Source organism: Pseudophryne corroboree, chromosome 3 (genome assembly GCF_028390025.1).
Source record: "Pseudophryne corroboree isolate aPseCor3 chromosome 3, aPseCor3.hap2, whole genome shotgun sequence".
In the NCBI taxonomy this organism is placed as follows: domain Eukaryota; kingdom Metazoa; phylum Chordata; class Amphibia; order Anura; family Myobatrachidae; genus Pseudophryne; species Pseudophryne corroboree.
In genome coordinates, this window is record NC_086446.1 from 274,999,956 (window position 1) to 275,025,721 (window position 25,766).

Here is a 25,766-nt window from a genome sequence, read left to right on the forward strand (position 1 = left end):
TCTTGCCTGCTGCTCCCCCCTGATGTGAATTACTCACCGCATGTCTGCCTCACCTACTCCTTCTATGCTATGACATGACACTTTGCCTTCCACGTGGAGCCCTCTCTGTTTGATTTCTTGGATATCTCTCTAGCACGTACCGTTTTATTCCGCATAGTACCCGCCATGCCTCCTAAACGCAATAAAGGGGACAAGGCGGTCTCCCAGGTAGCGTTTTTCAGACCGTCTCCTATGGCTTCTAAATCCAAGGAGGAAAAAAGCAAGGCCCCCAAGGATACCAGCCTCATATCTTCGCCACCTTCGTAGCCACCCCCTCCTGCTGCAACCGGCAGCCCGGCCGGCTCCCTCGGGGACACTGTCTCTCTTACGGTGGATGTGTTGAAAAGTGTACTGGCGCAGTTTAAAGACGAAATGGCTGCAGAATTTAGGGCCACTATGAGAGAATGCCAGAAGTCGATAGATGATATTGGGGGCCTCACTGACACCCTGGAAACAAAAATGGGAGAAGTAGTGACCTCCCATAACGACCTCATTTCCTCCCACGAGCTGTTACAGGCCGAAGTTTCTGCCCTTAAAGATAAAATCTCTGAAGCAGAAGACAGATCGAGACGGAACAATTTGAAACTACGCGGTGTTCCGGAGAATGTCTCCAACAGTGCTTTGAATGATTTTGCAGTGTCACTTTTCGGCAAGCTTCTCCCATCATACAAACAGGCAGACTTCCTTATCGACCGTATTCATAGACTCCCCAAGGCAAGGAACGCTCCGGACGGAGCTTCCCGAGACGTGCTCATGAGGATGCACTATTACCACGTGAAGGAGGCCCTCTTAAAGGCTTCCAGGCCCTCGGAAGATTCTTCAGAAGTCCTAGGAGAGTTACAGCTGTTTGGAGACCTGTCCCGTGACACTTTGGCTAAAAGACGCTCTCTACACCCCATTACTTCCATTTTACGTAAAGAGAACATTATGTATCGATGGGGCTTCCCTACAAAATTGCTAATTTCCCGAGAGGGCTCCACTGTGGCGATTACGAATGTCGAGGATGGTAAAAGGATCCTCGCGAAATGGAACATTGCAAGCCTTCCCCCACAAGCATCTTCTGACGGTGGCCTCCAGCGGGACTGGGCCTAGTTGGTGGCGATTGTTTGAGTATATTTTCTATCTCCTGTTTGCACTGTTCTTGTTCATGTTTACCTTAGTCATGTCTTACTAGTAGCTCTACAATGTTGGATGTACTTATTGTGGGATCTCATTTTGTTTCAGCACCGGGCTCCAATAATGTTTAGGAAGTTTTGAGGTCCTCATGGGTGTCCTCTAGGTGTCTCTCCTGCCCATCCTGGGTGCCCTCAGTCCCATCTCTCTGTTTCACCCGATCCTCATGTGGAGGGTACCTTGGCTGGGAGCGGGGGAGGCCCGAGGGTACAGATATGGAATATGGTAGAGCTACGTCTTAAAATGTTTGTTTCTTTAAAGGTGAGGGCAGTTAGGCCACTAACCCCCCAGTCTAGTTTAGAGACGCCATGGTTAGGCGTCCAAATGTGCCCCCGAGAGGGGCGAATTTTTCTTTCCTTCTGCTTTGTCTACTCTTTCTTCTCTTCTGTCGCCAACCTCTGTTAGATAGTCCCCCCGGGTTCTCGAGTCATATTGTCAAAGTTGTAATGATTGGTCTGGTTGCATACGTCTTTATTTTATCTTTTGTAATACTACAATGGTTAACATAGTACCTATGAATGTGAAGGGGCTTAACTCCCCCCATAAAAGGAAGTTGGCCCTCAATTACTTTCACAAACTTAAAGCGCACATAGTTGCCCTCCAAGAGACACATTTTATTAAGTCTGCACCCCTGCAGTTCTCTAATACGCGATTCCCACACTGTTACTTCGCGAATGGCCCGGCAAAGAAGGCCGGGGTTGCAATTCTGATTTCTCAGCACTGTCCGTTCTCTTTCACCTCGCAATATAGTGACCCCGAAGGGAGATATCTAATTGTGTCAGGTCAACTTGAAAATAAGGAGGTAACTTTAGTGTCCTGCTACGCCCCTAATACTAAACAGCTGACGTTTTGTAGAAAACTCTGCGCCAAGGTACGACAACTGTCCAAAGGCGCGTTGCTCCTGCTAGGCGACTTACCTCACTGCTGACCCTGAAATTGACAACTCCCGCAGACAGACTCCGTGTCTCGGTCAGCTTCGTAGGAATGCGCAGGGATTCCGCCAACTGCTGGCGGAACATGACTTGCTGGACGTCTGGCGCGTTAAACACCCGACCGTCCGGGATTACACATACTATTCACATGTACACTCCACCTACTCCAGAATTGATTTTGCTTTAGCAGACAAATGGACCTCCCAGTCCATTAGCGCCATATCTATCCTCCCCATGTCATGGTCCGATCACTCCCCATTGTTTATTAAGTGGCACATAGCCAATAGACTCGTCTCTCCTGGTCCCTGGCGCTTGGGTAAACGCTATCCAATCTACAATAACCCATTATCTCTCTGAGAACTGCCCTCGGGACACATCAGTCTTTAACTTTTGGTGCGCCCTTAAGGCAGTGCTTCGGGGAACTGCAATACAAATAGCGGCGAGACTCAAACGGGAATACCGAAAAAACCTTGCCTCTGCTGAACGCAAAGTTTCCTCTTTGGAATTCTCCCATAAAAGAGACCCGCATAACCGGACTCTCTTGAAACAGCTGCAGGCTGCTAGAGATGTGGTAAACTCCTTCTATTTGGCGGAGGTCCACCATAACACAGGTTAAATCAAAAGTTCTATGTACATGGAAACCAAGCCAGTAGACTACTGGCAAGCAAACTACGAGGTATAAAGGCTTAGGGGTAAGATACATACTATTTACTCGGATAAGGGTGCTAGAGTCCATGATCCGGACGAAATTGCGACAGTGTTTGCTACTTACTACTCTAAACTTTACAATTTAAAAGACGACAGTTCTACCTTTCAGCCCACTAGGGGTGCCATCCGGGACTTTCTTGATAGTCTCGAGCTCCCCTCGTTGTCTCCAGAAATGTGTAGAGATATTGGTTCCCCCTGGACCTTAACCGAGATAGAAGTAGCTATAGATTCTTTACCTAAAGATAAGACACCGGGCCCGGATGGCTATCCCTCAGCTTTTTATAAATCCTTCAGAGACAGTCTGGCCCCGGTTTTGCTTTCAGTGTTCAATGAGGCCTCAGAGAGGGGTAGTTTCCCCAAAGAAATGTTGGAAGCTCAAATTGTAGCCTTACCTAAACCAGGGAAGTCCCATATTTCTGTACAAAACTTCAGACCAATTGCTCTGCTGAACTCAGATCTTAAGATATACGCCAAAATGGTCGCTAATCGTATTAGTCCTCTTCTCCCTTCCCTAATTCACCCTGACCAGGTTGGCTTTGTGCCGAACCGCCAAGCCCCGGACAATACACGGAAGGTAATAGACATCATTGAGCACTGCTCAGCAAAACGGGAACCTCTTCTAGTTCTCTCATTGGATGCCGAGAAGGCGTTCGATAGACTAAATTGGGATTTCATGCAGCTGACGCTGGAGAAGTTTTGCTTCGCCGGACGGATCATGGACTCTATCCTAGCAGTATACTCCTTGCCCTCGGCAAGGGTTTATGTGAACGGATGCACCTCTCCGAGTTTTGATATTACTAACGGCACCCGACAGGGGTGCCCTCTATCCCCTCTTATTTTTATTTTGGCAGTTGAACCCCTGGCTGCTAGGATCAGATCTCATGATTCGATTAAGGGACCAATTATAGGAGGTGTAGCACATAAAGTTAGCCTATTTGCAGACGATGTCCTACTATGCTTAACAGATCCCGAAGACTCCCTCCTGACCCTACACTCGGTCCTTCAACAATACTCAGACGTTTCATATTATAGACTCAACACCTCTAAAACGGAAGCCCTTCCGTTCCACATTTCTTTAAACGCGATCTCTAGAATGAAAGACCTATACAGATATGCCTGGCAGACCCATTCCTTGAAGTACTTAGGGATTCATTTGGCTGGAGAGGAGGAGCTGATTAATCGTAATTTTGACCTTTTATTAAAAGCTTTTGCGGAGCTGACTGGGGAATGGATGATGCATGAGGTCTCTTGGCTAGGTCGGATTGCCGCGGCTAAAATGGTGCTACTCCCCAAACTTATGTACTTGTTTCGTGCCATACCGAGGCCCCTCCCCAAGCTGTTATATATTAAATTTAATCAAATCATAACCAAGTATGTGTGTAGAGGCTCCCGGCCAAGAGTTGCTAAAAAGACCCTGGTTTTGCCCAAAAGTGCGGGTGGCAATGCATTTCCAGATTTGGAACTTTACCATATGGCCTGTATCTTGAACCTAACTAGGGATTGGTTCACCGTCGAGAATCCGAAATCATGGGTGATGGTGGAGGCCACTTGCATGCACCCGGTTGCTCTCCCTGATCTCTTGTGGATGCCTCCTTCCGCTGCGAAAGCCAAGGGAAGGTCCTGTAAATCAGTTGAAACTACTCTGGGTGCGTGGCACAAGTTGGTATTGTCTTCAGATGAGATTACTTTGCCATGCTCCCTTCTATCGCTAGACTCCTTCTCTACCATGATTTCTAATATAGAACTCAGCGACTGGAGGAGGAAAGGCCTCTCCTCCCTAAGTGACTTGTATGTGGCAGGCTCCCTTCTCCCGACTACAGGAGCTATATGGCATACGGTCTCAAGATTTTTTTAAATACCTACAGCTGAGGAGTTGGATACACTCCTTCCCTAAGTTTTCTGGCTCTAGACCCTCTCTCCCAGCATATATTAAGCTCCATTTGATGTCACCGAGGTATAGGGGCGGGATCTCCTGGTGGTATAAACTCCAATTAGCAAACTCCACACATACCAAATTGAGGGCCCAGACTCTATAGGAGAGGGACTTAAACAGAGCCCTCTCGAATGAGGACTGGGATGGAATATTTAGATCCTGTTTCACAATTTCAAAATGCATAAATCACTCTGAAATGTTCTTTAAGCTCATACAGAGGGCTTACTTTACCCCAGAAAAGCAACACAGAATCTGGCCCTCACAATCCAAATTCTGTTGGAGAAATTGCGGATATACAGGAGACATCTTTCATGTCTTCTGGAAATGCCCTTTACTCAACCGCCTATGGAGTGATGTGTTCCAACTGATTAATACGGTTTTGGGCTCCTCTATCCCTATGGACCCTGCTTTAGCGCTCTTCCACCTTCATACAGACCACCTCCCTCCAGGCGACAGATACGTCTTGGGCCAGATCTTAGTTGCCACTAAAGCTGCTATAGCTCAATTATGGAAAACAGATAATGTCCCGTCCCTGGTAGTTATACAACAAAAAGTCCATAGGCATTTTGTTTATGAAACAGCTGAAGCCAGATACTTGCCCTCTTCTTCCTCTATTCTCATGAAATGGTCCAAATGGTCTACATATAATACCGAACTAGATTCTTCATTTGTAGTTGCCCCGCTATTTGCTGTGACAGAGTTAAATGAGCTCAATGTCCCCTGACCGCCTATTTCTCTCTGTATCCTGTGCATTAGCCTATTTATGCATATGTGCCTATCGTAGATCTTTACAGTATATTTTTGTACACTTCACCAAAAGTATGTAACCATGTATTGTAGTGTATTTCACTTTATGTCTGACTCTGAACCCTCCCCCAATGTTTTCCCTACTTCTTTTTTTTCTGTTCCCCTGACTTATTTGTACAAAAAAAGAGAGAGGAGGATTCCTTTTTTTCTTCCCTCTCACCTTTCAATAAAAATGTAATGTTTAAAAAAAAAAAAAGGGAAAAGGTTCAAGCAATCCTCATTGCTCCGGACTGGCGAAGGGCCTGGTATGCGGATCTTCTCGAGATGCTGATCGAAGATCCGTGGCCTTTACCTCTTTGCAAGGATCTTCTGCAACAGGGCACGTTCGTCTATCAAGAGTTACCGTGGCTACGTTTAACAGTATGGAAGTTGAACGGCTGATTCTAGCCAGGAGAGGGATTCCTGACAAGGTCATCCCGACTATGATCCAAGCTATGAAGGCGATAACGTCTAAACATTACCACCGTATATGGAACAAGTATGTCTCTTGGTGTGAGAGCAGACAATTTTCTGCGGTGGAATTTCATCTGGGACGTCTCCTGCTTTTTCTGCAGTTGGGAGTGTATGTGGGCCTACGTCTAGGCTCCATAAAAGTCCAGATTTCGGCCTTGTCTATTTTCTTTCAGAAACAATTGGCTTCTCTCCATGAGGTCCAGACGTTCTTGAAAGGTGTTCTGCGCATCCAACCTCTTTTTGCGCCTCCCACGGCACCTTGGGATCTCAATTTGGTGCTGCAGTTCCTCCAATCGGACTGGTTTGAACCGTTACAGGAGGTTGACGTAAAGTACTTTATGTGGAAGACCGTCACACTGTTAGCCTTGGCTTCAGCAAGACGGGTGTCGGAGCTAGGGGCGTTGTCTCACAAGAGTCCCTACTTAATTTTCCATGAGGACAGAGCTGAACTCAGAACTCGTCAGCAATTTCTTCCTAAGGTGGTGTCCGCGTTTCACACCAACCAACCTATTGTGGTTCCAGCTGTTATGGATGCATCTGCTACTTCAAAGTCTTTGGATGTTGTGAGGGCTTTGAAGGTGTATTTAAAGAGAACAGCTCGTCACAGGAAATCTGACTCGCTGTTCGTTCTCTATGATCCCAATAAGATTGGGTGTCCTGCTTCAAAGCAGTCCATTGCATGCTGGATCAGGCTCATGCTTATTCAACGGCAGGCTTGCCGGTTCCAAAATATGTATAGGCCCACTCTACTAGTTCAGTGGGTTCTTCTTGGACGGCTGCCCAGGGTGTCTCGGCTTTACAGCTCTGCCGAGCAGCTACTTGGTCAGGTTCGAACACGTTTGCTAAGTTTTAAAAGTTCGATTCTTTGGCCTCTGAGGACCTTCAGTTTGGTCAATCAGTTCTGTAGGTACCTCAGCACTCTCCCACCTGATTTGGGAGCTTTGATACTTTCCCATGGTACTAAATGAAATCCCAGTATCCCCTAGGACGCAAGAGAAAATAGGATTTTAATTACCTACCGGTAAATCCTTTTCTCGTTGTCCATAGGGGATACTGGGCGCCCGCCTGGTGCTTCGTTCTTCCTGCACTGTTACTTGGTTTAGTAATGTGGTTTGGTTCAGCTGATGCTGTTACTGTTTTCAAGTTTGGTTAGCATGGCTTTCCTCTTGTTCTGTGTGTGCTGGTTCGTAATCTCACCACTTTCCATATCTATCCTTCTCTCAAAGTATGTCCGTCTCCTTGGGCACAGTTTCCTAGACTGAGTCTGGTAGGCAGGGCATAGAGGGAGGAGCCAGCCCACACTATCAAATTCTTAAAGTGCCCAAGGCTCCTAGTGGACCCGTCTATACCCCATGGTACTAAATGTAATCCCAGTAATCCCTACGGACTACGAGAAAAGAATCTCGGAATAATGGTGTGTCACTTAGCTCTTCAAAGCTAAGATCTTGGATCCCTGTGTCCTTTAAGAAGAGGGTTTTTTTTTCAGGGAGTTCTCTATGTGCACTGCATACTATCATAAAAGTACTCTTGGATTTGAACATACGCTTTGCCATATACTCCTTTCAAATGTTTGGATTCAGTGGAGTTTCATTTTATTTTATGTTTTTGGAAAGACTTTATTTGTAGAAAGAACAACATATGTAGATATAAAAAACCAGTACAGAAAACAGAAATAGCAATGAATAAAGGTCTCATTTTACTATACAAAAGTAGTACAAATAAAGGACATTCAACTCACAAAAATCGAAGCAAGGAAGGAAACCAAATACAGTATGTATAAAGAAAATAGTTATAGGCAAAATGGAGGATGGTTACCAAAGTACGAGGTCCAAGGACAAAAAACTATTTTGAAGAGTTATGTAAAATACTTGCCATTTATTCCATTTCATATATGTGGTGACCTTGAGGGCATCAGTCCAGCTCATCTCAGGATATTGACCCTGACAGCATACTTTTGCTAGCCTGTTCTGTCCGTCTTACTATATAACTGCAGGAGGAATAGATAATTTTAGAAGAGTAAACATAGGTTGGAGAAACTTCCTGTTTCTCATATGCAGCAAACTGCCATTGTGTCAGTAGAAATTTTCACATAATGCAAATGAAGTGTTTCTGCAGTATATGTACGTTAAAGTTGCCTACTGTCGGGATCAAGTTGCCTTCTGTCGGGATCCCAGTGTTCAGGAAATGCCAGCAGCCGGAATACCAGCCAAGCAGGACTATTCCCACTTGTGGGTGTCCACGACACCCATAGTGTTACAATTCACCTGCCTCTAATGTTTGGCAGGTGAATTTCAAGAAGAGGTTTACCACTGGAGATGCAGGCCGATACAGAGTGGCACAGAAATGGTTAACCAGACTTGACTGTGGAATACTGTATTCATTTGAGCGAGGTGTAGCAGAATTTTAAGTTTAGCAGACTATGGATTTTCCCTTTAAGACAGGAATGTGCATCACCATACTTTAACACTGATTATGGACAGCAGATGAGTAGTTACACAGCTGTGAGCCAAGGCTTGAATTCAGGACCAGAATGTAACACAATCACAGTTGCAGGTAATGACTGTCCACAGATGTGAGGTAATACTAAGTACTTTATTGTAGCAGTGATATAATAATGTATGGCAAAAGGAATCACAGTAACAATCTAAGGTACAATATGAGCAGAGAATAAATGGTTATCCAGAATGAGACTTGCAGCAGAGTAATGAAATAGTTGAACAAGAATCCAGAGTAATATAATCCACAGAATTTAGATTGCAGGATTTGCACAATAAATCAGAAATGCATGCAGCATAGAGGAAGTCCACAGTAGAATGTAAACATAGGTAATGAATGCTTAGAGAATCCACAGGGCACAGTGAGAGCCCATAATACTTAGCTGAGGTAGTCCTGGAACACAAACTGGCAAGAACAGGAGTTGCTGGATAACATGAACTGGCAGACCAGGTTTCTCGGCATGAACTGGGGTTAGGACTAAGACACCCAGAGCCGGCCCTAACCAATATGATGCCCTAGGCAAGATTTTGGCTGGTGCCCCCTAGCACCGCCGCTAATTCTGCAAGAGATGCCTGGCATGAGTCAGCTGGCAGCTCTGCTAATGTCGGGCGCCTTTTGTTTATAAAAATGCATCTTATTTGCATTACTATGTGGCTAGGATGCACAAGCAGCTTCTGCTGATTAAAATGATATTCAGCATGTCTATATTCTGTGTGCGATTGCAGCTGTATCTGCATATGAAATGCTACATTACAGTGATTTCCAGGAATACACACAGAATATAGGCATGCCGCATATCATTTTAATCAGCAGAAGCTGCTGGTGCCCCTAAGCATACCAAATGCCCTAGGCATTTGCCTAGTTTGCCTATACCCAAGGCCGACTCTGAAGACATCAGACAATGCAGATAGTTCAGGCAAGAAAATAGTATAATATCACCGGCGTGGGAGAACTCAGCTAGCTGGTTTATAACAGCCACACTAACCAATGAACATGGCCAGTCTGGGAGTGTTAACTCTAATTACAAACCCTATGCACCTGCTGAGCTGCATGTACACAGAGCTTAAGAAACAAAACACAAATGGATCAGCTGACACCAGGTACATACTGAACAGAATCATAACACACAGATTGGGAATAGAACCTATGGCGTATGTAACAAGCCACTGAACCTGCAAGGGGACTCTTTGCGCTCAACCTGCTGCCGGCATACTGGCGGCCGGGATGCCATTGTCAGTATATTGATGGCCGGCATCCCGGCCGCTGGTAAATCATACAGAACCCGTTTGTGCATCACAGCTGCTGTGGACAGGACTGTGCCATTGATTGATAGGACACCATTAATATATCTGAATATGTTATCAGTTGAATCGTATCTCTGAAGTTCTGAACCTGATATGTTACGCACAGGATGCATGACTAACATAACAAGAGACATGAAGATAGGGCCTCACAGTTTTTTAGGGGATGGAAGGGTCTCAGAGTGTGGCTAATACTACTGGCATATCCTATATTATAAATATAGGCTATGCCAGTAGTCTGTTAAGGCCAGAGAGCTTCTCTTCCTGGTCTCCACTTGACTACCTGAGACCTTAGGCATTTTACCTGCCTCCTTGCACCGCTGGTGGATAGAGCACATCGAATTGGTCCGGACCACAAATCCTACTTGTCAGTGTCCATGACCAGTCATCTTTAAGCTTTTGAATTCTTTTGACAAGGTCCAAATTTTAGAGGCCTACCACAAGTCTAATAATCTTTGCTATGAAAGTTCTAAATTGCTTTTATTCCAAGACTTTTCATTTCAGATTTCCACAAGGAGATGCGAGTTCTCCCATTTGTAAGAAACTTTTCGCCAAAAGTATCCAATTTGCTCTACTCTACCTAGTGAAGCTACGTATCATAAAAGATGGCAAACCATCAGGGCCTGATTACAGTTCCAGCTGCCTTAGCTGGGGCAGGGCCCTAGCAGGGCTAATACAGTTCCAGCTGCCCTAGGCTAATACAGAAGTGGCCGCTCCTCCCCCCTTCCCCACCACCAATTTTTCTCACTCACATTCAGCTAAAAATATGTAATAGGCTGCGGCTCTCACAGGATCTACTCTTACCGGCTTCCCTGCCTCAGAGACACCAGCAATCTCAGCAGGCACCGCTGCTCCCACAGTATCATAGCCTCGGCAGCGGAGCCTGCTGTCACAGGATCTCCTCTTCCTGGCGTCGCAGCCTCGGAGTCACGCCGCCAATCCCAGCAAGCACCACTGCTCCCACAGTACCCGGGGGAGATCTCATGAGACCTTGCTCAGCTGCAACTCCAGTGGCACCAGGAAGTGCTCCCTACCAAGCGCAATCTATTGTGCCGGCGCTGTGCCCTCCAGGACCCAGTGCTCCAGGCTGCAGCCTTATCAGCCTCTTGGTTTATCAGGCCCTGCAAACCATTTTACTTCGCCTCTCCATCCACAGCACAGAACTTCCTTTCCTCCTTAGCTTCTCCCTCTTCTCCTTAGCTTCTCCCTTTCCTCGATCTACAATGGATGACAATGACTGATTATTGGGAGGGAGATAAGAAGTATTTTGCTGCACATTCTCCCCTTCATGCCTTTAACTTCATTACTCTCATGTTGTGCGTTGTTTTTATATTGCTGATGTTGTTGAATTTTTCTATACCTTGCTCATTTAGGAAGTTTAACCCGATCTTTAGTAGCTACCTGCTACTTGTACTATGTTCATTAAGATTTTTCCTTCTATTCTACCTTGGTATATGTTTATATTGAGGCAGCCCTGTGGTTGTCATTCTTGGTTCACGTAAAATGTGCTAAAACTGACATGTTTATAGTTTATACTCACCAATATTCTTCATCTTTTTCTGTTCATTGTTTACACTACCCCTGGCTTGCTTGCTTGCTGGTATGAGTCAAGGGACTTATTTATATTTAACTTTTTAGTGTTTTCTAGAGTGGTGATTGGATATTATATGCGACTTCTTTACATAAAATATCCACTACAACTAACAAACGTCCTATTAAACTAGTGTCTTGGAATGTGGAAGGGTTAAACTCTCCAATTAAATGGATAAAACACAAAAGACACATTGAAAACTAAATGACCCTTACAAGATAATTAGATACGTGAATACAAAAGTGCATCTTTTACCACTAAGACTCGTGGAGTGATTCTATTGTTTGGTACCTCTCTCAACTACACTATTAAAGATGAATGGGTAGATATGGAAGGGAGATTTCTATTTTTTAAATTAGTGGTTGAAAAAGAAACTCTCGCACTGGCCTGTATTTATGCACCTCCGGGCCCTAATGCCCTTTTTTGCTCTGATATTTATACAGAGTTGGGTTGAAGGCCCCTTCATATGAGAGGAGATCTTAATTTTGCATCAGATTCCTCGCTAGATGTCTCAGGTGTCCATAGACAAACTGGAACTGACCGTACTGCCCCACCTACTTTATTTTTATAAATAGACTTGCTTCAATTATTAGACCCATGGCATTATTTGCACCCAGTTTCTAGTAGAGATGAGCGGGTTCGGTTTCTCTGAATCCGAACCCGCCGAACTTCAGCTTTTTTTACACGGGGCCGAGCAGGCTCGGATCCTCCCGCCTTGCTCGGTTAACCCGAGCGCGCCCGAACGTCATCATCCCGCTGTCGGATTCTCGCGAGGCTCGGATTCTATCGCGAGACTCGGATTCTATATAAGGAGCCGCACGTCGCCGCCATTTTTCACACGTGCATTGAGATTGATAGGGAGAGGACGTGGCTGGCGTCCTCTCCATTTAGAGTGACTAATAGTACTAGAGAGAGAGAGACACAAATTTTGGGGAGCATAATATAGGAGGAGTACTACTTGCTGCTGATAGTGTGACCAGTGGCAGTGACCAGTGCCACCAGTTTAATAAATCCGTTCTCTGCCTGAAAAAAAACGATACACAGTGTGACACAGTCACGCATACCATATCTGTGCTCAGCCCAGTGTGCTGCATCATATACTGTATATCATTATCTGACTGCTGAGTGCTCACTGCAGTGCTCACACAGCTTAATTGTGGGGGAGACTGGGGAGCAGTTATAGCAGGAGTACATATTTTAAGTACAGTGCACACTTTTGCTGCCAGAGTGCCACTGCCAGTGTGACTGACCAGTGACCACTGACCACCAGTATTGTGATTGTCTGCTGACCACCAGTATATTGTGATTGTCTGCCTGAAAAAGTTAAACACTCGTCGTGTGGTGTTTTTATAAACACATTCTGCAGACAGTGTCCAGCAGGTCCGTCATTACATAATATATACCTGTCCGGCTGCAGTACTAGTGTGATATATATATATATATATTTTAATTTTATCTCATTATCATCCAGTCTATATTAGCAGCAGACACAGTACGGTAGTCCACGGCTGTAGCTACCTCTGTGTCGGCAGTCGCTCGTCCATCCATAATTGTATACCACCTACCCGTGGTTTATTTTTTTTTTCTATCTTCTTGATACTAGTAGCTTACTTTAGGAGTCTGCAGTGCTGACAGACAGTGTCCAGCAGGTCCGTCATTACATAATATATACCTGTCCGGCTGCAGTACTAGTGTGATATATATATATATATATATATATATATTTTAATTTTATCTCATTATCATCCAGTCTATATTAGCAGCAGACACAGTACGGTAGTCCACGGCTGTAGCTACCTCTGTGTCGGCAGTCGCTCGTCCATCCATAATTGTATACCACCTACCCGTGGTTTATTTTTTTTTCTATCTTCTTGATACTAGTAGCTTACTTTAGGAGTCTGCAGTGCTGACAGACAGTGTCCAGCAGGTCCGTCATTACATAATATATACCTGTCCGGCTGCAGTACTAGTGTGATATATATATATATATATTTTAATTTTATCTCATTATCATCCAGTCTATATTAGCAGCAGACACAGTACGGTAGTCCACGGCTGTAGCTACCTCTGTGTCGGCAGTCGCTTGTCCATCCATAATTGTATACCACCTACCCGTGGTTTATTTATTTTTTCTATCTTCTTGATACTAGTAGCTTACTTTAGGAGTCTGCAGTGCTGACAGACAGTGTCCAGCAGGTCCGTCATTACATAATATATACCTGTCCGGCTGCAGTACTAGTGTGATATATATATATATATATATATTTTAATTTTGTCTCATTATCATCCAGTCTATATTAGCAGCAGACACAGTATGGTAGTCCACGGCTGTAGCTACCTCTGTGTCGGCAGTCGCTCGTCCATCCATAATTGTATACCACCTACCCGTGGTTTATTTTTTTTTTCTATCTTCTTGATACTAGTAGCTTACTTTAGGAGTCTGCAGTGCTGACAGACAGTGTCCAGCAGGTCCGTCATTACATAATATATACCTGTCCGGCTGCAGTACTAGTGTGATATATATATATATATATATATATATTTTAATTTTATCTCATTATCATCCAGTCTATATTAGCAGCAGACACAGTACGGTAGTCCATGGCTGTAGCTACCTCTGTGTCGGCAGTCGCTCGTCCATCCATAAGTATACTAGTATCCATCCATCTCCATTGTTTACCTGAGGTGCCTTTTAGTTGTGCCTATTAAAATATGGAGAACAAAAATGTTGAGGTTCCAAAATTAGGGAAAGATCAAGATCGACTTCCACCTCGTGCTGAAGCTGCTGCCACTAGTCATGGCCGAGACGATGAAATGCCAGCAACGTTGTCTGCCAAGGCCGATGCCCAATGTCATAGTACAGAGCATGTAAAATCCAAAACACAAAATATCAGTAAAAAAAGGACTCAAAAATCTAAAATAAAATTGTCGGAGGAGAAGCGTAAACTTGCCAATATGCCATTTACCACACGGAGTGGCAAGGAACGGCTGAGGCCCTGGCCTATGTTCATGGCTAGTGGTTCAGCTTCACATGAGGATGGAAGCACTCAGCCTCTCGCTAGAAAAATGAAAAGACTCAAGCTGGCAAAAGCACCGCAAAGAACTGTGCGTTCTTCGAAATCACAAATCCACAAGGAGAGTCCAATTGTGTCGGTTGTGATGCCTGACCTTCCCAACACTGGACGTGAAGAGCATGCGCCTTCCACCATTTGCACACCCCCTGCAAGTGCTGGAAGGAGCACCCGCAGTCCAGTTCCTGATAGTCAGATTGAAGATGTCAGTGTTGAAGTACACCAGGATGAGGAGGATATGGGTGTTGCTGGCGCTGGGGAGGAAATTGACAAGGAGGATTCTGATGGTGAGGTGGTTTGTTTAAGTCAGGCACCCGGGGAGACACCTGTTGTCCGTGGGAGGAATATGGCCGTTGACATGCCTGGTGAAAATACCAAAAAAATCAGCTCTTCGGTGTGGAAGTATTTCAACAGAAATGCGGACAACATTTGTCAAGCCGTGTGTTGCCTTTGTCAAGCTGTAATAAGTAGGGGTAAGGACGTTAACCACCTCGGAACATCCTCCCTTATACGTCACCTGCAGCGCATTCATAATAAGTCAGTGACAAGTTCAAAAACTTTGGGCGACAGCGGAAGCAGTCCACTGACCAGTAAATCCCTTCCTCTTGTAACCAAGCTCACGCAAACCACCCCACCAACTCCCTCAGTGTCAATTTCCTCCTTCCCCAGGAATGCCAATAGTCCTGCAGGCCATGTCACTGGCAATTCTGACGAGTCCTCTCCTGCCTGGGATTCCTCCGATGCATCCTTGCGTGTAACGCCTACTGCTGCTGGCGCTGCTGTTGTTGCTGCTAGGAGTCGATGGTCATCCCAGAGGGGAAGTCGTAAGCCCACTTTTACTACTTCCACCAAGCAATTGACTGTCCAACAGTCCTTTGCGAGGAAGATGAAATATCACAGCAGTCATCCTGCTGCAAAGCGGATAACTGAGGCCTTGACAACTATGTTGGTGTTAGACGTGCGTCCGGTATCCGCCGTTAGTTCACAGGGAACTAGACAATTTCTTGAGGTAGTGTGCCCCCTTTACCAAATACCATCTAGGTTCCACTTCTCTAGGCAGGCGATACCGAGAATGTACACGGACGTCAGAAAAAGACTCACCAGTGTCCTAAAAAATGCAGTTGTACCCAATGTCCACTTAACCACGGACATGTGGACAAGTGGAGCAGGGCAGGGTCAGGACTATATGACTGTGACAGCCCACTGGGTAGATGTATGGACTCCCGCCGCAAGAACAGCAGCGGCGGCACCAGTAGCAGCATCTCGCAAACGCCAACTCTTTCCTAGGCAGGCTACGCTTTGTATCACCGGTTTCCAGAATACGCACACAGCTGAAAACCTCTTACGGCAACTGAGGAAGATCATCGCGGAATGGCTTACCCCAATTGGACTCTCCTGTGGATTTGTGGCATCGGACAACGCCAGCAATATTGTGTGTGCATTAAATATGGGCAAATTCCAGCACGTCCCATGTTTTGCACATACCTTGAATTTGGTGGTGCAGAATTTTTTAAAAAACGACAGGGGCGTGCAAGAGATGCTGTCGGTGGCCAGAAGAATTGCGGGACACTTTCGGCGTACAGGCACCACGTACAGAAGACTGGAGCAACACCAAAAACGCCTGAACCTGCCCTGCCATCATCTGAAGCAAGAAGTGGTAACGAGGTGGAATTCAACCCTATATATGCTTCAGAGGTTGGAGGAGCAGCAAAAGGCCATTTAAGCCTATACAATTCAGCACGATATAGGAGGTGGAATGCACCTGTCTCAAGCGCAGTGGAGAATGATTTCAACGTTGTGCAAGGTTCTGCTGCCCTTTGAACTTGCCACACGTGAAGTCAGTTCAGACACTGCCAGCCTGAGTCAGGTCATTCCCCTCATCAGGCTTTTGCAGAAGAAGCTGGAGACATTGAAGGAGGAGCTAACACGGAGCGATTCCGCTAGGCATGTGGGACATGTGGATGGAGCCCTTATTCGCTTAACAAGGATTCACGGGTGGTCAATCTGTTGAAATCAGATCACTACATTTTGGCCACCGTGCTCGATCCTAGATTTAAAACCTACCTTGGATCTCTCTTTCCGGCAGACACAAGTCTGCTGGGGTTCAAAGACCTGCTGGTGAGAAAATTGTCAAGTCAAGCGGAACGCGACCTGTCAACATCTCCTCCTTCACATTCTTCCGCAACTGGGGGTGCGAGGAAAAGGCTCAGAATTCCGAGCCCACCCGCTGGCGGTGATGCAGGGCAGTCTGGAGCGACTGCTGATGCTGACATCTGGTCCGGACTGAAGGACCTGACAACGATTACGGACATGTCGTCTACTGTCACTGCATATGATTCTCTCCCCATTGAAAGAATGGTGGAGGATTATATGAGTGACCGCATCCAAGTAGGCACGTCAGACAGTCCGTACTTATACTGGCAGGAAAAAGAGGCAATTTGGAGGCCCTTGCACAAACTGGCTTTATTCTACCTAAGTTGCCCTCCCACAAGTGTGTACTCCGAAAGAGTGTTTAGTGCCGCCGCTCACCTTGTCAGCAATCGGCGTACGAGGTTACTTCCAGAAAATGTGGAGAAGATGATGTTCATTAAAATGAATTATAATCAATTCCTCCGTGGAGACATTGACCAGCAGCAATTGCCTCCACAAAGTACACAGGGAGCTGAGATGGTGGATTCCAGTGGGGACGAATTGATAATCTGTGAGGAGGAGGATGTACACGGTGATATATCGGAGGATGATGATGAGGTGGACATCTTGCCTCTGTAGAGCCAGTTTGTGCAAGGAGAGATTAATTGCTTCTTTTTTGGTGGGGTCCAAACCAACCCGTCATTTCAGTCACAGTCGTGTGGCAGACCCTGTCACTGAAATGATGGGTTGGTTAAAGTGTGCATGTCCTGTTTATACAACATAAGGGTGGGTGGGAGGGCCCAAGGACAATTCCATCTTGCACCTCTTTTTTCTTTAATTTTTCTTTGCGTCATGTGCTGTTTGGGGAGTGTTTTTTGGAAGGGCCATCCTGCGTGACACTGCAGTGCCACTCCTAGATGGGCCAGGTGTTTGTGTCGGCCACTAGGGTCGCTTAGCTTAGTCATCCAGCGACCTCGGTGCAAATTTTAGGACTAAAAATAATATTGTGAGGTGTGAGGTATTCAGAATAGACTGAAAATGAGTGGAAATTATGGTTTTTGAGGTTAATAATACTTTGGGATCAAAATGACCCCCAAATTCTATGATTTAAGCTGTTTTTTAGTGTTTTTTGAAAAAAACACCCGAATCCAAAACACACCCGAATACGACAAAAAAAATTCGGTGAGGTTTTGCCAAAACGCGGTCGAACCCAAAACACGGCCGCGGAACCGAACCCAAAACCAAAACACAAAACCCGAAAAATTTCAAGTGCACATCTCTAGTTTCTAGGGAATTTTTCTTTTTATCCCATCCCCATATTTCCTTCTCCCTTTTAGATTATTTGTTTAAATACTTTGCTTCACCATCTTGAAGATAGAGCTATCGCTGACATTCTTCTTTAGACCACGCGCCCATATGGCTCACAGTTAGACTGGAAGCACCATGTCCCTTTAATTAGCAATTCCCAGATTTTTTAGCTTCTTCAGATGATTTTAAATGCCACTTGCTTCAGTCCTTTCAAAATGACATTAATGACAATGCCATCCAAAGTGAAGACCATAATCTTTTCTGTCAGACCTCTAAACCATTTTTAAGGGGCCATATGTAGTCTTCAAAAAAAAAAAGAGAAACTCATACAGTGTTTTTCTTGGCCGCTAACACTGTCATGTCAACGTATTCTGCTTTGTTAGCAGACCCTTCTGAGGCTAATAAATTATTATACAAAGATGCCAAGGCCATATTGACACCCTCTGCAGAACAAGCACAAATGAATCTAACCTTTCAGAAGAACAAATACTTGTGTTGGGGTAATCACCCTGGGCAGTTATTAGCAAATCTAGTGAAATCTTCTACAGCTGCTAAACATATTTCTGCTGCGGGGTACACTGGGCTCCACAAGGAATGGACAATGGGGTGTAGAGTAGGATCTTGATCCGAGGCACCAACAGGCTCCAAGCTTTGACTGTTCCCAGAATGCATAGCGACGCCTCCTATATCACCCCGCCTCCCTGCACAGGATCTCAGTTTTGTAGTTGGTGCTGCAGTAGCAGGCACTTAACAGAGGGGCTGCTCCAGGCAGCCCTAAGAAGAGCTTTTTTTCTGAGGAAAAAAGTGAAGACTTCAAGGGCAGCAGCAGTGTTACATGTCAGTGGACATTCACGGCTGCAGCTCCGGCTCTCCCCAGCGGCGCTGTACACTCCCGAGCCCTGGTTGCCGGGTAACTACAGCAGGAGGCTCCGGTTTTCTTCTTGTCAGGCACACACGATGGGGGCTCTCCGGGATCGCGTGGTCGCGCTTTGGGAGGTGGTAAGTGGGTCCCGCTTGCGGGACCCGGTCTTTATAGCAATCCGGCGCGGTCAGTGGGAGGTGGGCCGCGCGCGCTGGCGGTGGACATTGTGGCAGTACATGCGATCCCACTAGATCACCAGGGCATGTGACAGGTCAGGTTTTCTCTATAAACCATTTTATTAGAGCCCGCAGTACCCGGTGGTTTTGCCAGCAGGAGGATAGAGCTTGGACCTGAAGCCCCTCCCCCAGCCCCAGGACGCCATTTTCTGCAAATGTTCCCGCCCTGGAGCTGCATATCTGTCTCTCCCTCACTCCCTGGCAGTGTCTGCGGCGCCATTATCCCTCAGTTCACTGTTCCTGGGAATGCTTGGGCAAATCCTCCCATGTAAAGCCGCCTGGTTGTCAGTGCTGTGACTTTACAAGACACTTAAGTATTCTACCTGCCTTTTTTAGTCAGTGTTAGTTAAGAAAGAGTGCACTTAGTCAGGGTTTCCTAGTACAATTACCCTGTGATATACATCCAGTTCTTACTGTGTACTGTTATATCTATTGTTATATAGCTGTGTAAGCTAGTCCAGTGCAGTATTATTGTTAGTAATAACCTCTGCATTGTACAAACTGTGACTATTTGTGTGTGCATTTGATAGCTGAGTGGTGTCCATTTCGTGTCTGTCACTTAACCTGCTTATCCCTATATTCTATAACCTGAGGGAGCTTGGTGCGTCAGGTTTTATCTAATATAGGATTTTCACAAAGATATACTGTATTACGTATTTTTCTCTGTGATTTAGTCACCATATCTCTCCTTTATCTCTCCTGGTGCTGACTACACTGCGCAGGGCTTTGGGATAGAGGCATTGTGCTGCTGACAAATTGTACTGTGTTACTTCATACTGCAAGTTATATCATGTCTGCTTCTGAGGATAACGGTTCTGGGGCTGAACACACTGCCGGTGTTGCTAAAGCCGCAGATACCTATGAGGAGAATATAGCAGGTTTGGGCTCTGGTTCTGGGGGCTCCTTGCCCCCCAGTGGGACGGTGGCAACAGGGGCAAAGAATGACCCGCCGTGTGCCGCTTTTTCCACACTTCTGCATACGCTAGTTCATAAACTAACACCCCCTATGGGACCCCCAATGCCGGTGCAAGCATTTGTGGTCCCTGCAGCTAACCCGCCGTGGGCGGACGATTTATCTGCTCAAATAAAGAAGTTGAACCAGTCCCTGACTACTAAAAAGTCTGACCGTCGCTCGCCTACATCCAAGGGGGCCTCTAAGCGAGCGCTTGTCTCCTCACAATCCACTGCTGTCACTGACACCTCGTCGGATAAAGACGGCAGTTTCACTAACCCCACAGGTTCTGACTCAGATACGGCTGATGGGGAGGGTGGTTCACATGTGGATATTCCTGATCTTTTGGAGGCTATTAAGTTAATTTTACAGATTACGGATGATCCCGAGCCATCCGTTCCTCCTAAGAAACCAGATAGGTTCAAGCGTCAGAAGGTGATTAAACAAGTTTTACCTCACTCTGACCACCTAATTGATATATGTCAGGAACCATGGGAAAACCCGGGTACGAAGTTTGTGCCTCAAAAGAAGATGCTGGCACGCTATCCCCTCGCGCCGGAGCTGTCTAAGAATTGGGAAACGCCTCCTCCAGTGGACTCGCATGTGGCTAGGCTGGTGGTTTCCTCAGCTCTACCGGTCACTACCGTAACGTCTCTAAAATAGCCTACGGATAAACGTGTGGAGGGTTGTCTGAAAGCGATTTACACCCTCACGGGTGCTGCACCAAGGCCCACTATTGCAGCTACTTGGGCTGCGGAGGCCATTGAAGCATGGGCCTTGGAGTTAGATGCTGAAATCTCCTCTGACCATGCTAGACAATGCTTATCTTATATTGTCACAGCTTCTCGTTATATTAAAGAGGCGGCTTCTGATGCCGGTATCCTGGCAGCCAAGGCCTCTACTACGTCAGTCCTGGCTCGCCAGATATTGTGGCTGAGATCTTGGTCTGTGGATCTGGACTCTACAAAAACCCTGGAGGTACTCCCTTTTAAGGGAGATATTCTGTTTAGGGAGGATTTAAATAAGATTGTGGCTGACTTGGCTACTGCCAAAACTGCCTGTCTGCCAAGTACTGCTCCTTCTGTGTCGAAGGCTAAAAGTACTTCCTTTCGCCCCTTTCGTCCTTCAGGTAAAGCAAAAGGTCAGGCGTACAACAAGCAGGCCCGCACTAAGCCCAAAAGAGCCTGGGCGGCCCGTCAGCCAGCTTCCAAGACAGATAAGCCTGCCGCATGATGGGGCGGGCCTCCCTCTGGGGGATCCCAGGGTGGGGGGCCGGCTTCTAGGGTATAACCAGGAATGGTTGAAGACCACTTCAGATGCCTGGGTAAGGGAAGTCGTCACTCGAGGTTACGCCATAGCCTTCAAAAACCGACCCCCTCATCGATTTTGCTAGACAGATGTTCCGTTGGACAAGACAAAGGCAAACACTCTACATTTGGTGGTACAGACCCTCCTGGATACAGGAGTCGTAGTACAGGTGCCTCTTGCGCAGAGGGGCCGGGGGTACTATTCTCTGCTGTTTCTAGTCCCGAAACCGAATGGGTCCTCCCGGCCCATTCTCAACCTCAAGGCATTGAACAGGTTTGTGAAGGTTTCCAAGTTCTGAATGGAAACACTTCGCTCTATAGTTCTGGCCTTGGAACCTGGGGACTACATGGTCTCCCTGGATATACAGGATGCTTACCTGCATATTCCTATAGCAGTGTCTCATCAGCAATACCTGAGATTTGCGATTGGCAACTGCCATTACCAGTTTTGGGCGTTACCTTTTGGTTTAACAATGGCTCTGCGAGTCTTTACAAAAGTCATGGCGGTGATGACGGTGGTACTCCGCCATCAAGGGGTCAGTATACTGCCGTATTTGGACGACTTGTTAATCCTGGCAAATTCCCCAGAACTTCTCCTGCATCATCTAGGTGTGACGGTCCGGTTTCTGCAAGTCCACGTGTGGCTCATCAACTGGAAGAAGTCATTCCTGATCCCTGCTCAGAGCATGGTGCATCTGGGAGCACTATTGGACACTCGCAACCACCGGTTGTTCCTGTCTCAGGAGAAAGTCCTGAAACTTCAGGACAGGATTCGTTGCTTCCTATCTCGTCCACAAGTGTCGATACATTCGGCGATGTAAGTGCTGGGCCTCATGGTGTCAGCATTCGACATGGTGGAGTATGCTCAATTTCACTCTCGCCCTCTCCGGAGGCTGATTCTAGCCATATGGGACGGCCTGCCTCACCGGATCAGCTCTCAAATTATCTCATTGACTCTGGAGGTCCGTCTGTCGCTGCTCTGGTGGCTCCGGAACCAACAACTGTGCAGGGGCCGTCCGTTTTGGATATCCGAGTGGGTCCTGTTGACGACAGATGCCAGTCTAAGAGGTTGGGGCGCGGTGCTGGAGCTACACTCCCTTCAGGGGCGGTGGACCAAGGAGGAGTCCCTCCTCTCGATCAATATTCTGGAGTTGCGGGCGGTCTTCAATGCCTTGAACCTAGCCCAGCATTTAATTCAGAACCGTCCTATTCAAGTACAGTCGGACAACGCCACCACAGTGGCTTACATAAATCATCAAGGCGGCACTCGAAGTCGCCTAGCAATGAAGGAAGTCTCACGGATTCTACAGTGGACAGAACGCCATCTACCGGCCATATCGGCAATATTCATTCCGGGAGTCCTGAATTGGGAAGTGGACTTTCTCAGTCGTCAGGACGTGTATGCTGGCGAGTGGGGCCTCCATCCAGAAGTGTTTCAACTCCTAGTGGAAAGGTGGGGCCTTCCAGACGTAGATCTGATGGCGTCTCGACACAATTACAAGGTTCCAGCCTTTGGAGCAAGGACAAGGGATCCCCAAGCAGCATTCGTGGATGCGCTGGCGGTACCGTGGAGGTTTCGACTGCCGTACGTGTTCCCTCCGGTGTCACTCCTGCCCAGGGTAATTCAGAAGTTCAAGCAAGAAAAAGGTATTCTGCTTCTCATAGCTCCAGCGTGGCACAGACGTCACTGGTTCTCAGACCTGCAAGGCCTATCGTCAGAGCGTCCAATTCTACTTCCACAACGCCCAGACCTCCTCGTTCAGGGCCCCTGTGTCTACCAGGACCTAGCCCAGCTGTCTTTGGATGGCGTGGCTCTTGAAGCTTCCGTCTTAAGGGCTAAAGGGTTTTCTGAGGCGGTCATTCAAACTATGTTGCGGGCCCGGAAACCGGCTTTGGCTCGGATTTACTATAGGGTCTGGCATTCTTACTTTGTTTGGTGCACATCTAACGATTATGACGCTTCCAAGTTTAGTATAGCCAAGTTGTTGGCTTTTCTTCAGCAGGGCCTGGACTTAGGCCTGCATCTGGCCTCCCTCAAGGTTCAAATATCTGCCTTGTCGGTGTGGTTTGAGAGAAAAATTGCGACCTTACCTGATGTGCATACCTATACTCAGGGTGTGTTGCATATCCAACCTCCCTATGTCCCGCCTGTGGCTCCTTGGGACTTGTCGGTGGTTTTGGAGGCGTTACAAGAGTCTCCGTTTGAACCTCTTGGTTCAGTTGACCTTAAGTGGCTTTCCCTTAAGGTGGTGTTTCTGCTGGCTATTGCTTCAGCTAGAAGTGTGTCGGATTTGGGTGCCTTGTCCTGTAGTTCCCCATATCTGATTTTTCACCGTGACCGGGTGGTTCTTAGGACTCGTCCCGGCTATCTACCTAAGGTGGTTTCTTCGTTCCACCTTAATCAGAAGATTGTAGTTCCGGCACTTGTTTCTTCTGATCTGTCTCCCAAAGAGCGGTCTTTGGATGTGGTACGGGCTCTCTGTATCTATGTGAAGAGAACTGCTCCTATTAGGAAATCTGATTCTCTTTTTGTTTTGTTTGGGGTTCACAAACGGGGCTGGCCTGCTCACAAGCAAACTCTGGCCAGATGGATTAGAATGGTGATTGCACATGCTTATGTGAAGGCTGGTCTCTCTGCTCCTGATCACATTAAGGCCCATTCTACTCGGTCTGTTGGACCTTCTTGGGCGGCCCAACGTGGTGCGACCCTTGAACAATTGTGCAAGGCGGCTGCATGGTCCTCTGTGAACACGTTCATAAGGTTCTATGCCTTCGATACTGCCGCTTCCCAGGATGCTTCCTTTGGACGTCGGGTTCTTGTGCCCGCTACAGTGCGTCCCCTCCCATATGGAACTGCTTTAGGACATCCCCATTGTCCATTCCTTGTGGAGCCCAGTGTACCCCGCAGCAGAAAACGAGTTTTATGGTAAGAACTTACCTTTGTTAAAACTCTTTCTGTGAGGTACACTGGGCTCCACAAGGCGCCCACCCTGACGCACTTAGCTTCTTCGGGTTGGTTTGGCATTAGCCGCTGACACGTCTCCTGTCGTGAGAATGCGTTGTGGTGGCTACTAACCATTGTCGTCTCTCTTCCTGCTACTGCATTAGACTGGTTAACTAAAAACTGAGATCCTGTGCAGGGAGGCGGGGTGATATAGGAGGCGGCGCTATGCATTCTGGGAACAGTCAAAGCTTTGAGCCTGTTGGTGCCTCGGATCAAGATCCTACTCTACACCCCATTGTCCATTCCTTGTGGAGCCCAGTGTACCTCGCAGAAAGAGTTTTAACAAAGGTAAGTTCTTACCATAAAACTCGTTTTCAGCTGCTCATATTACACAGGTTATGCTTACCACCCACCCAGACCACATTAATGAGACATTTGTTAAATTTTTTAGAATCTTTATATCAAGCACCTCCAGACGATCCTGTACAAGGCATGGACTTTTTGAGACAGGCTGGCCTCACTCAACTTGGCGCTGATTAATGGCACTATCTCATGCTCCCTATAACTGACTTGGAATTAGAAGCAGTCATTAAATCATTGCTCACTGGTGCCCAACGGCTTTTCGGCAGCAAAATACAATCTCCTTTCTTCACATGTCATCACATATCTCACTATGCTATTTAACTCTATCCTTACAGGTAATTCTGCCCCCCTGGACTTTAATGCAGCTCGGGTCATAGTACTCCCCAAATCAAATAAGGACCACATTGGTCTAATATTATAGGCCTATATCTCTTCTGATTCAGGATTCTAAATATTTATAAATTACTGACTGTCCGCCTAAAGTTTATTCTACCCAAATTTCTTCAACCTGCACAGACAGGATTTCTTCTGAACCGTTAGTACATAATATTTGAACGCTTTTGGCAGCCATGTTGCAGACGCACCAAAACCGTGAGAAGGGCAATATTGTTATATTAGTTGTGATTCTGATAAAGCGTTTGATAGTCTCTTGGGCTCATTTGACTAGATTATTATATTCACGTTATTTTCGTTTATCTAGTGGTACACCACAGGGTGGCCCGCTCTCCCCCCTTTTGTTTAATTTGGGCCTTGACCCTCTCCGCAGACATTTTATAAATGAGTCCAGATGACACAGTGTTAAAACTGCTCCTTCCAAGGTTAAATTCTCAGCATTTGCTGATGATCTTTTACTCTATTTTGCAAATCCAAAAACAGTGATGCTCCTTTCTCATACGTCCTAGAGGATGCTGGGGATGCTTCAAGAACCATGGGGTATAGACGGGATCCGCAGGAGACATGGGCACACTTTAAGACTTTGAATGGGTGTGAACTGGCTCCTCCCTCTATGCCCCTCCTCCAGACTCCAGTTTAGATTCTGTGCCCAGTGAGACTGGTCACACACAGGGGAGCTCTACTGAGTTTCTCTGAAAAGACTTTATGTTAGGCTTATTATTTTAAGGGAGCACTGCTGGCAACAGTCTCCCTGCATCGTGGGACTG

At 46.6% G+C, this 25,766-nt stretch overlaps 1 protein-coding gene across 5 annotated transcripts in view; it reads left to right on the forward strand.

The window, feature by feature from the left end:
* The window catches only part of RAD21L1 (RAD21 cohesin complex component like 1), a 619,411-nt gene that overhangs the window by 390,664 nt on the left and 202,981 nt on the right, over positions 1–25,766 (forward strand). The window lies entirely within an intron of this gene.